Genomic DNA, 13035 nt, shown 5'->3' on the forward strand with positions numbered 1-13035 from the left:
TGTTTGCCCTGCCTGTTATCACTGCCTAAGGCAACTGTGACGTTAAAAGACTCTCACCAATCATTTTCAACAAATGCTCTGCTGGGGGGTGGGGGAAGAAATGCTTGTTTGCATTAAGCAAGCTTTAAGTTGGGTCAAATAAACACAGCCTTTCAAGGGAGCTCACCTTAGGAAGCACCAGATAGGTCAAAAGACACCAGGTATCTAGGAACTGAGCTTTGGAGGAGTTTATATTCTGTTCTGCTCCTTCCAGTGGTTGCCAGGCTGCTGATTTTCACTACAACTGTGGAGCTACTGGGTTTCAAGGTGACTACTGGGCTAGAGAGAAGTGGATGGGACTAAGGCAAGTTAAAACAAAGCTTTAACTGCAAAGTTAACTATTCTTACCACAACTTAGCCATTTGGTCTTTGCCGCTTCCTTTTTTGTTTCGTTGTTGATGTTTGTTCTTGTTTGCCACGCCAAGCAGCTTGTGGGATCTTGGCTCACTGGGCAGTTCCTGGCCGTTGGCAGTGAAAGCGCTGAGTCCTAACCACTCCTAACCACTGGACTGCCAGGGAATTCCCTTAGCTACTTGTTTTCGATGAATACTCCTTGGATTGTTTCAAGCCTTTGGGTAATTTCCAAAGTTCTGAAAAGGTTGATTTTGATCATTTTTCCAGTGTTCTCATTGCTTTTATGGAAGAGAGGATTTCCTTATTCTGCCATTCCTGCTGATGTCACCCCCTCAGATTGGTTTTTGAACTCTATTTTCCTGTTTGAAGTGTCTGCCCTCTGAACTCACGGTTGTCCAACCCCTGAAGCCCATGAGATCTGTGTACGACCTTCAGCTCCAAGAAGTCTCCCAGGCACTCCCAAATCACGGAGTCCCTATCCCTCCAGCCTTCCAGAGGGGCCTGGCTCTGAGCACGATGCCACCCTGGCCACATTCTCTCTGACTCCTGTTTACCCTAAGGTGGCAGGAGTGATCCTCATGAAACCAGAGAGCTCATCTCTCAATTAGCAGCCTTTAGTGGATGCCATGAAAGGGCAAAAATCCATGCTCCCTGGAATCTGCTTGCCACACTGCATGCACCTGCTCCAGCCAACTCTGGGACCCCCACCAGGGTAAAGTGGGCAGAAGCTAAAGAGGTTCCGAGCCCTTCCTCAAGCCAAACGAGGCCAGCATCACTTTCCTCATTTCACAGATGACTAAAGCGAGGCCCTGGAGCAGGGAATGGCAACCCACTCCCGTATTCTTGCTTGGAGAATTCCATGGACAGAGGAGCCTGGCGGGCTACAGTCCATGGGGTCACAAAGAGTCGGACATGACTGAGCACACACGCATGCAAAATGAGACCCAGAAAGGGATCTTTCCGGAACTCTATCTTTCTTGGAAGGCCCTAAGCTCTCCACTCTGGCTGACCTGAAGGTTCTGTGAAATAAAAAGTGGCCAGAGTCACACAGCAAGTTAAGAGAGAGTTGGGAGTAGCACATGCCTTTGGCTCCCAGGAAAGTATGGCTCTGCAAGAGATTTCCCTAGATCTGGGGGCTTAGAGGCTGCCGGAAACTTCATCCATGCCCATTGTGCTAGTAATGGAGAAAGTGACCACTAGGGGGCACAGGGCCTCAACACATGCTCAGGACTCTCCAGCATCCCTGAGATGGAACACCTGGGTATCCTAACGTACACCTCTGGTTCTGAGGGGCCTGGACCTTGAAGGAACCTAGATCAGACAGGGGGCTACAGGGTCCAGCCCCACAACTTGCTCTGCATCTCCCCTCATGCCAGTCTCTAATGGGAAAAGAAAGGCAAGTACTTGGTTCCCCACCTTCTCAAGTAGATGGGTTACCTGTGACCTCCAGTAGCTCTGATGACATGGAGAATCTCAACTAGCGGGAGCAGCTGGCCCTGGATGTGCACCCCATTATCCCTTCATGCATCAGGAGCCTCTCCCTCCACATTCAGCCCTCCAGCTCTGTGGCACCCCACTTTTGGCAAGTCAATCCTAGAGCACTGATTCTTAGGCCAGAAAGAACAGCCATCCTTGAGCACCCTGGTTCCAGGTATCTTCCAGGTTAAGAATCCTTACCATAAATTCTACTGTCCTCAAAATGGCAGGCTGAATCTCTGATCTCTACAACCAAAACCACAGACCACACACAGTGTTAATTTCACATATATATACAGTAAAAAATAGAAAACAACAGAAATGCCCAACAATAAAAGACTAGTAAGGTAAATTATGGCAGATCCATAAAACAATACTGGGCAGCCATTATATCATGTGACATGGTCATCTTGAGCTGAATTCAAGGTCAAACCAAAAAGCTGAACCCAGTGCATTATTAACAGTCAGATCTCAACATTTTTACTTGCAGATATCCATCTCCAGGTTTGGAAATTATAAATAATTTTTCTTAATTCTGTGTTTTCTAACTTTCTTTAATTAGCATGCATTATATTTATAAGTAGAAAAGAATGGTAACTTGTAAACACTTTCTTCTCATTGAAAAATAGTAAATTTGATAAGCAAAGTTTGTCCCGAATATCATTTAAAATTTAATCTTAAAAAAAAGTTTTTTAGTTTACTATCTACTAATGCAATGGATAGCTTTTTAAAGTAATTGCTTCTGAACTCAGTAAAATGGTTGTTGCTGTTTTTAATCATTCCTTTTGGCAACCCACCCCAGAATTCTTGCCTGGAAAATCCCATGGATGGAGGATCCTGGTAGGCTACAGTCCATGGGATCACAAAGAGTCAGACACAACTGAGTGACCACTTTTCAATCATTCCTTTGAACTTTGTCCTGTGGGACCTGCATCTTTGGAGCTGTTTAACCCCAAATTTCCAGCAACTTTCTGGATCTGAACTATTATAATCTGTGGGATGAAGTAAACATGGTTTTCTAACCAAGTGACCCCACAGGATTCTGCAATGCATAGAAAATCTTACATTACTCTTATACTACATTACTCAAAGATATAAGAGAAAAGGCTGAGACCAATTTCCACAGTCCATCCAAAGACGATCTGGATGTGTCTGGGAAAGTTGAGTGTCTACCAACTCTCAGGGACTTCACAGGACTTTGCAATATGCTTTTGTAGCATAAGGTGTAGGAAGTGCAGTTAACCTCTGATGCTCCTGAGTAACAGTTGCTGGTGGGATGTTTGATGATGTTACACAGGAAGCTGTGCAAGGAGGGACAGGGGGGCGGGGGTTGTTTTCATATGGGACTCTAAGCAGGAAATGAGTCCTCACATCAAAGAAAGCAAGCAAAACTCTATCTTTGAGCCTAGGAAACCAACCAGAAAAGGCTTTTCCTGACTGAGCACAGGGAGACCTATAGACACAAGGTGTTCAGCAAGAAACAGAAATGCCCTGCCTGGGGTATCGCATAAAAAGTCAACACTTTGCAGAGTGTAGAGAATAATGAAAAGTGATCTGGGGCATTTTTTTAAAAAACATACATGTGGTACAGCCATACAATTAAATACTACCTAGCAATAAAAAGGAAACACTGATACATGCAAAAACTTGAATGAATCTCAAGTGCACTATGCTAGGCAAAAGAAGGCAGACTTAAAAGGCTGCTACGTGTGTATGCGTCTGTGTGTGTTAGTCACCCAGTCCTGTGGGACTCCTTGCAACTGCATGAGCTGGAGCCCACGAGGCTCCTCTGTCCATGGCAGCCCACTCCAGGATTCTTGCCATGCCCTTCTCCAGCTACATACCACATGATTCCATTTATACAACATTCTGAAAAAGGCAAACGGTCTGTCTAGTCAAGGCTATGGTTTTTCCTGTGGTCATGTATGGATGTGAGAGTTGGACTGTGAAGAAGGCTGAGCACCGAAGAATTGATGCTTTTGAACTGTGGTGTTGGAGAAGACTCTTGAGAGTCCCTTGGACTGCAAGGAGGTCCAACCGGTCCATCCTAAAGGAGATCAGTCCTGGGTGTTCTTTGGAAGGAATGATGCTAAAGCTGAAACTCCAGTACTTTGGCCACCTCATGCGAAGAGTTGACTCATTGGAAAAGACTCTGATGCTGGGAGGGATTGTGGGCAGGAGGAGAAGGGGATGACAGAGGATGAGATGGCTGGATGGCATCACCGACTCGATGGACAAGAGTTTGAGTAAACGCCGGGAGTTGGTGATGGACAGGGAGGCGTGCTGCGATTCATGAGGTCGCAAAGAGTCGGACATGACTGAGCGACTGAACTGACTGACTGATACCAGCAGAAAACAGATCAGGGTTTCTAGGAGTTGCAGGGGAGGAATGGCTTAACAAAGAGAAGCTCCACAAGAAGGACTTTTCATTATCTTAACTGTGGTAGTGGTTATACAATTCTACGCATTTGTCAAAATCATAGAACATATACTCCAAAAAAGTAAGCATTAATTTTTTTAATTATCAAAAAAAATTTAATGGAGAAATATTTTATCAGGGTCTCACTCTATAAGCAGTTAATTTATTGGTTACTTCACTGGTGCACAAGGCGCCTCTGGAACACATACTCATTCCTTCTTTCTCTCTGAACTATCTGTCGAACAATAACTCCCTCGATTCTAGTCTTGACACCTCTTGAAGCCCTCTCCTCCCCTTCTCTACTGTTCCAACCTTAGTTGGAACCCACTTTGTTCTCTGTACTATGGTACCCCCAACATTTCCCAATTGTTCTTCCTATCTCTAGCCTAAACCCCTGCCAGCCATTCTCCTGCTAATACTGAAATGATTTTTCTGAAGTGCAGATACGATCTTACACTTCTTTGCTGAACAGTCCTCAATAGAATTTTTCAAACCTGCCATGGCTCTCCACTGCCAGACATAAGAGTCCAAAGCCTTCAGCCTGGTACTCAAGGCCATGCATGATCTGGCTTCTCCTTAAAATTTATTTTCTTAGTTACACTCATATTGGACATTCCAGTCATATTAAGCTACTTTTCCTCAGACCATACGGTAGGTTGCCTTTTCAGTCAAAATATGCACTGCCCTTCTCTGTGGGAGGTCTACCCATCCCTAACCCACTGATGTCAAATTTGGCCAGGTGATGCACTCTCCCAAATGAGAGTGGAAGAGACATTTGCCTCTTTGGAGCAGTTCATGGTTCTACCATCTCTCCTCTTTGCCACCAGCAATGAACACATAACTTGAGTGAAAAATACACCTTAAGGGACTTCCCTGGTGGTCCAATGCTTAAGACTCCACCTGCCAATGCAGGGGACAGGGGTTCGATCCCCAGTCTGGGAATATCCCACATGCCATGGAGCAACTCAGCCTGTGCACAACTACTGAAGCCCGTGCCTAGAGCCAGCGCTACACAATAAGAGAAGCCACCTCAGTGAGAAGCCTGCTCACCACAACAAAGAGCAGCCCTCACTTACCACGACTAGAGAAAGCCCCAGAGCAGGAAAGAAAACCCAGTGCAGCCAAAAATAAACAAGCAAATAAAAATTAATAAATAAACCTTGACTGTAGTAAACCACTAAGATTTGGGGGTTGTCACCAAAGCATAATTTAGCCTAAAGTAACTAAAACTCTCCATGTAAGGTCCATAATTGTTCACTTTGAAATCTCTATGCATAGTACAGACACATAGCTGGTATTCAATACATATTTGTTGAATGAATAAATATAATAAGTGAATGAATAAACAGATGGCCCCTGAGTCTTGGCACATGATACTCTCTCTACAAAGAGTGACCGTCTCTGCTTCTTTATTGCTCAACTCCTCCTCCAATCAAACCTCAAAGATATCCTCCTCCAAGAAGGCTTCCCTACCATCCCTCCCTCCTCCCTAAGGCACTATGTGTATTTGTGCTCTCATAATAACTGTGCAGCTCCCCACCCTGGCTGTGAGACCCTTAGGCAAGGCCAGATCCGCCTCACCTCGGTGGCCCCGTTCCCAGGAAAGCCAGCCCAGAACAAACAGGTAGATGAATGAGTGAAGGAGTGAGGTGTGGGGAGTCTTCTATCTCTTTGCTAGCCACAGGCTTTCTGCACTCCAGGCCCTTGCACGGGCTGTTCCCCTGGATGGAACATGAGTTCCTTCCCTGTTTGTCGGCCTAACTCTTCTAAATCCTTTAGCATCACCTGCCCCATCCAATGCACATCCTTGTCACAATTAAGTCACTCCCTCTCCCTTGTTCCCACAAACTTAATATATCCCTTCAACAGAGCCCTCGTCACATGGTGCTGAGGTCTTCTATGGCTTGCCTCCCTTATTCCTCACCCCCTCCAGCACTCTAGGGCAGGGCTTAAGTTGTATTCATCCCTAGGTCCTCATACTTAATGACAGCAATAACCAAAATAACAACAAAAACGAACCAGGCCTTACTCTGTTCAAATAAATGGGCAGATGAAAATTTGAGTGAATAAACTAGGTGACTGGATTCTAGGATGTTCCTCCATCATTCCTCAAAAAGCCCAGGATTGACTGAAAGTGCTGTGATTGAATGTGCTACGGCTGAGCTGACTGGCACTTTGGTACCACAGCTGCCTCCTCTCCCAGGCCTCTGCCCTTGTCCCTAACTTCATGGGCCACACAGCCCATCACTGGTAAGTAGCAGGGGGGCTATAAGGCTCAGCACATGGTCCCCCTACCCTATACGCCAGCCAGTCCCTGAGCAGACTTGGCAAAGGTGTCCCAGAGAGCATGACTCCAGGAAAGTGTGTGCACAGGTGTGCCAGTCCTAAAGCCTCCTCCTCTCATCTCTTATCAACAAGGACAACTGGGCGAGGGGAGATGTGCAGAGAAGGAGGAGGAGCAAGGAGTCTGTGCCATCCCAAGGTCAATGTGCATGGTTAACTGTATAATTGACTGCAGATGTGATTGGGAACTCTGACTATGATGGTAACCACCCAAGGTCAAGAAACACTGGTCACCTCCACAGAATGGTTTCTTCCCCTGACTCCTGCTCCAGAGAAGCCCAAGAGAATCAAGCAGAATGATAAGGGAAAGGAAAAAGAAGTACTTATCTAGAACTCATCCTGACCACACACCTCCAGGAACTTCAATCACCTGGAAACCAACCAGAAGCAAAGGAAATGCTTCTATGTAACTGATCGGTACTCCTCAGAGATGCCAAGTTCATAAAAGCAAGGAAAGAAATCAGGAACTGTTATAGACCAGAAGAGTCTGAGGAGACACAACTGCAAGCAAGTTGGGATCCTGAAGCAGATATTGAAACAGAAAAGGAACATTAGGTAAAAATTAGAGAATTTCATATAATATACAATAAAAATATTCTACCCATGTTACTTTCCTGGTTTTGATCATTGTACTATGGCTGTATAACTCGTTATCACTAGGGGAATCTGAGTGAAGGATATACATGAACTCTTATGTTTGCAATTCTTCTGTAAGTTTAAAATTATTTTTTAAATAAAAAAGAGTACACTTTGTTTGACTTCCAAAGGACTGCTATGCAGTTAGCAATGTCCTGGTAAGAATGCAGTCCTTCTTACCAAACCTGGTTTGTGAATATAGCATAGTCCTGTTCTCTCAAGAAAGCTACAGCTCTTCTGTGAAGCTTATAACTATCAAATGGAAGGAGGAGGAAAGCTAGAAGAGATACCCTGAGAAGCGACAGGGAGGGAAAAGGACTAGAACAACACGAGAGCAGACAGGATGCTCAAGGCAGTCCCTGTTTCAGCACAGCTGCGGGTATCTTTATGCTCCAACTCCACTGGTGAAACAAAGGCTTATGGAGCCCTTGGCCAGATCCTGAGCTGGGGACACAGGACTGAGTAACTCCTGCTCTTCCCCTCCAAAGGCTCATAAATAGGGTGGAATGTATGTACAAACACAAAAGAAAACCTTACACAATTTCTATCACTTTGAAATGTGAAGTGTGTTGTGGGGCCCCAGATGAAGGAGATATTAATTCAACCTGAGGGAAAATAAAGCCAGAGAAGCCGCTGCAAAGGGGGCTTTCAGATGCTGGAGATGGGTGGAGCCCAGTGGGTGAGGGGGAAAGTGACTGAAGTAGAACCTAGAGAGGCAGGCAGGGACCAGATCAGAAAGGATCTTGACTGTCCTTTCTAATGTAGACCTGGCCCTATAGCAATGGGAAACTACTGAAGGGCTTAAGCTAGGGTGTGGCTTGTCTAAGGAAGTGCCAGCGCTGCAGTGGAGGGGTGTCCTTTCTTCCAGACCGAGCTGAAAAAAGCTTATATTGAGGGCAGCATGTGCCCTACTTATGCGATGCTTGTAGCACATTGTTCAGTTCAGTTCAGTCCCTCAGTCGTGTCCGACTCTTTGCGACCCCATGGACTGAAGCACACCAGGCCTTCCTGTCCATCACCAACTCCCGGAGTTCACCCAAACTCATGTCCATTGAGTCGGTGATGCCATCCAACCACCTCATCCTCCGTTGTCCCCTTCTTCTCCTGCCTTCAATCTTTCCCAGCATCAGGGTCTTTTCAAATGAGTCAGCTCTTCATATCAGGTGGCCAAAGCATTGGAGTTTCAGCTTCAGCATCAGTCCTTCCAATGAACACCCAGGACTGATCTCCTTTAGGATGGACTGGTTGGATCTCCTTGCAGTCCAAGGGACTCTCAAGAGTCTTCTCCAACACCACAGTTCAAAAACATCAATTCTTCGGTGCTCAGCTTTCTTTATAGTCCAACTCTCACATCCATACATGACCACTGGAAAAACCATAGCCTTGACTAGATGAACATTTGTTGGCAAAGTAATGTCTCTGCTTTTTAATATGTTATCTAGGTTGGTCATAACTTTCCTGCCAAGGAGCAAGCATCTTTTAATTTCATGGCTGCAGTCACCATCTGTAGCGATTGTGGAGCCCAAAAAATTAAAGTCTGCCACTGTTTCCACATCTATTTGCCATGAAGTGATGGGACCAGATGCCATGATCTTAGTTTTCTGAATGTTGAACTTTAAGCCAACTTTTTCACTCTCCTCTTTCACTCTCATCAAGAGGTTCTTCAGTTCTTCACTTTCGGCCATAAGGGTGGTAATATCTGCATGTCTGAGGTTACTGATATTTCTTCTGGCAATCTTGATTCCAGTTTGTGCTTCATCCAGCCCAGCATTTCTCATGATGTTGTTAAAAGGAACAAGGCAATATAGTCCAAACAGAGAGGCTAAGAAACAGCTTATTCCCCAGAGGGTCAAATTCACAAGACTCTGCAGGATTTCTGCCCTACCTCCCCCAAGGGCAAAGGCTCAGCTAATCCAGGCTGGGGGTATACATCTTTCTGTACTGCATTTGGGGAACATGCTTAACATACTTCTGGGAGATGAGTTCTCCTAGCAGCATTTCAAGTCCACTCTGGTCAGCTCAAAACAAAGAGCAGACAGACTCCTCAAATGAGAGGGCAAGAGAGGGGTCCGGGCTGTGTCTGCCTGCCTGCTCCCCTAGGCTCCTGAGCTACTGAGCCTGCTTAAGGGGAGCAGGCGCAGGTGCACTGAAGCACCCCCAGCCATCTTGCTGGGTTCCACAACTGCCTGTTCTTCTGAGTCCTATGAATGTGAATAGGTGGCACTGAACGTTCCCAAGTTACCAAGCATCCCCAGGAACTCTGGTGGAGAAAGCCAAGATAGAAAGAGGAGGCAGGGTTAAGAGTCCCCTTCAGAACTCTCATACACTGTTGGTAGGAATGTAAGCTGGTGCAACCACTGTGGAAAACAGTATGGAGGCTCCTCGGAAAACTAAATATAGAATTACCATATGAACCAGCAATCCCACTCCTGGGCATATATCCGGACAAAACTCTAATTCAAAAAAACACATGCACCCCTATGTTCACAGCAGCACTATTCCCAACAGTCAAGACATGGGAACAACATAATTTATTCAATTTATTCATCAATAGATGAATAAAGAAGATGTGGTGCATATACATACAATGGAATACTACTCAGTCCCTTGGACTACAAGGAGATCCAACCAGTCAATCCTAAAGGAAATCAGTCCTGAATATTCATTGAAAGGACTGACGCTGAAGCTGAAGCTCCAATACTTTAGCCACCTGATGCGAAGAACTGACTCACTGGAAAAGACTCTGACGCTGGGAAGGATTGAAGGCAAGAGGTAAAGGGGACAACAGAGGATGAGACGGTTGGATGGCATCACCAACTCGATGAACATGAATTTGAGAAAGCTCCAGGGGTTGGTGATGGACAGGGAAGCCTGGTGTGCTGCAGTCCATGGGGTCACAAAGAGTCAGACACAACTGAATGACTGAACTGATATAAAAGAATGAAACAATGCCCTTTGCAGCAACATGGATGCAGAGATTATCATACTAAGTGAAGTAAGTCAAGAAAGACAAATACCATATGATCACTTGCCTGTGGACTCCAAAATATGACACAAACGAACCTATTTATGAGACACACAGAACAGACTTCTGGTTGCCAAGGGGAAGTGGGCTGGGGGAGGGATGAAGTGGGGGTGGGATTAGCTGATGTAAGCTTTTATATACAGAATGGATAAACGACAGGGTCCTACTGTATGGCACTGAGAACTATACTCACTAGCCTAGGATAAACCATAATGGAAAAGAATATTAAAAAAGAATGTGTGTGTATATATATATATATATAGGTATAATTGAATCACTCTTCTGTACAGCAGTAATTAACACAACATTGTCAATCAACAATGTTGTTTTTTCATTCACTAAGTTGTGTCCAACTCTTTACAACCCCACAGACTGTAGCCCGCCATGCCCCCTGTCCATAGGATTTCCCAGGTAAGAATACTGGAGTGTGTTGCCATTTCCTTCTCCAGGGGATCTTCCTGACCCAGGGGTTGAACCCAGGTCTCTCGCATTGGCAAATGGGTTCTCTACCACACACCAACTAGGGAAGCCCATAAAGTCAACTGTATTTCAACTGAAAAAAAAAAGAGTCCCCTTCATATTTGGTTGCTGCTCCAGGGGAGGGACCACAGTCTGGACAGGAGACCCAGGCCCCAGGCAGTGCCTGATGGAGACCTTCTGCTGGACAAAGTTTCTTAAAGGACAGGGATTTGCCCCAGGACTCACAGCCCATGAAAAAGAGAGTGAATGGAACCCAGATTTTCTGGCTCCAAGTCCAGAGCTCCTGAACCAGACCGGAGTGAACTTCTCTCTGCTTTCTGGCAGTTGGAGAAAGCAGAGGCCCCATGTGATCCTCTGTGTTCCATCCTTGCCCCGCTGGCCAATGCCTCACCAGTGTATTGGGTACCTCCTATGTGCCAAGTCAGCCCCTCCAAACCACACTCTTCCCCTGTAACATCCTCTGAAATAAGTGGTGGAAATGCTCAACACACATAAGGTTGCTATCCATGTTTTCTGCACTGGTTTGTTTATTTCTACACCATTTTTCTCCAAAAAGAATCAAAGCCACTAAAAGGCACACATATACTGGGACTTCCCTGGTGATCCAGCAGTTAAGACTCTACACTTTAAATGCAGGGACCTCAGGTTCAATCCCTGGTTGTGGAACGAAGAACCCACATGATACACAGCACGACTGAATTTTAAAAAAGAAAAAAAAAAAAAAAAGACACACACATACGATCACGTTTTCTCTAACAAATGAGTGACTAGGGGTAAAGGAAACACAAACCTCAACTTCTAAAAAATAAGTGAGTGAATCTGGACAAAGGAAACACATGCATTACAATTTTTTTAAACAAATGAGTGAATTGGGAAGGGAAAAACAAAGACAGGAAATAAAAAACTCAGGATGACATCTAAAGATACAGTTCCTGCAATTCCTTGCCAGAGGCTGACCCCAAAACTTTCAGTAGCAGCCACTGCAGAGGAAAGCACCCCCTGTAGCAACATTTACGATATTCAAGAGATATTTTAAAATAAACAAAAAGAGAAAATTATTGTTCAGAAGACGTGAAACTCTTTTTGTTACTGAGCCTCAAAACAAAGTTCTCCACGGACAGAATAAATATGACTTCCTTTCCCTTTATCCCCCTGCCTGGAAATCTAGTTCCTTCTCAGTCACCAAGTAGCAAGCCTGCCTCTCCTGCCTGGGCTGTGCAGGTACAGAAAGAAGGGGCACTCTATCAGTTTTTAAAACTTTTTTTTATCAAACTATATCAAGCATACATTAAAATGCACACAAGTGTGCTGTCCAGTAAAATTTTACAAAATGTACCTGTGTACCCAGCACTCAGCTCAAGAAACAGCATTACCAACATGCCTGGAGCCCCCTCCCAGCCAATGCCTTTCCGAAGGCAAACACTGCCCAGACTTATAATACCATAGATGTGCTTTTCCTGTTTTGGAACTCATATAAATAGAATCATTCAGTGTCTGGCTTCCTTCACTCAACCCTGTGTGTGTGAGTTGCCCATACATAGCTTGCGGTTGAAGTGTGTTCATCTTCATTGCAGAATTCTGTCGTGTGGCTATACCACAACTTAAGTCTCCTGCAGATGGGCAGATCTGTCCATTCTTGGTCAGGAAAATAAAGACAATCACACGTTGCACATGGGTATTTTTAACTTAGCTAACTCTTAATGATTTAAGTGCCTGCATTCAGAAGATGCCAGTGTTATTTTATTTGCCAGTTATTCCTAAACTTTTAATTCTGACATCTGAAAACTATCAGTCTGGCAGCTGACATTACTTGGATCAATAAAATCTATTTTTTGTAACCAAACATGGCTCAGTCCTGTAGCCAAGCGACCAAAAGACATATAGGAAAAAAATGTAAGAATTTGGCTCACTCTTTTTCAATTAGACTCAATACTTATAGACAACATTTACTGAAACATTATTGTGAGTTACAAACTGCACTAAATATTTTGCCTGTATTATTTCTTTCAATCCTGACAAACACCTCAACAGGACCTTACAGCTTTGTCCTAAGCACCTAGCATAGGATTTAAGAAACAACACCCTAAAAAAGTGCTTATTAAATAAGGCAATGAATGAATAATAGCAGATACCATTCATAGAGCTCAAAGTATATGCCAGGAACTGTGCCAACTGCCTACATTCATTATCATATTTAGTCTTCTCAACACACCTGAGATAACCTAGGAGACAACTTTGGAGGTGCTGCCCACCTCACAAGTCT

At 44.7% G+C, this 13035-nt stretch overlaps 1 long non-coding RNA gene across 1 annotated transcript in view; it reads right to left on the bottom strand.

Moving 5' to 3' along the window:
• The window catches only part of LOC147353372 (uncharacterized), a 118727-nt gene that overhangs the window by 62657 nt on the left and 43035 nt on the right, over window positions 1–13035 (bottom strand). The gene's annotated exons all lie outside the window — the stretch shown is intronic.

This window comes from Bos grunniens, chromosome 18 (assembly GCF_055505025.1).
Source record: "Bos grunniens cultivar Pamir isolate PY7600 chromosome 18, Bosgru_T2T1.0, whole genome shotgun sequence".
NCBI classification, from domain to species: Eukaryota; Metazoa; Chordata; class Mammalia; order Artiodactyla; family Bovidae; genus Bos; species Bos grunniens.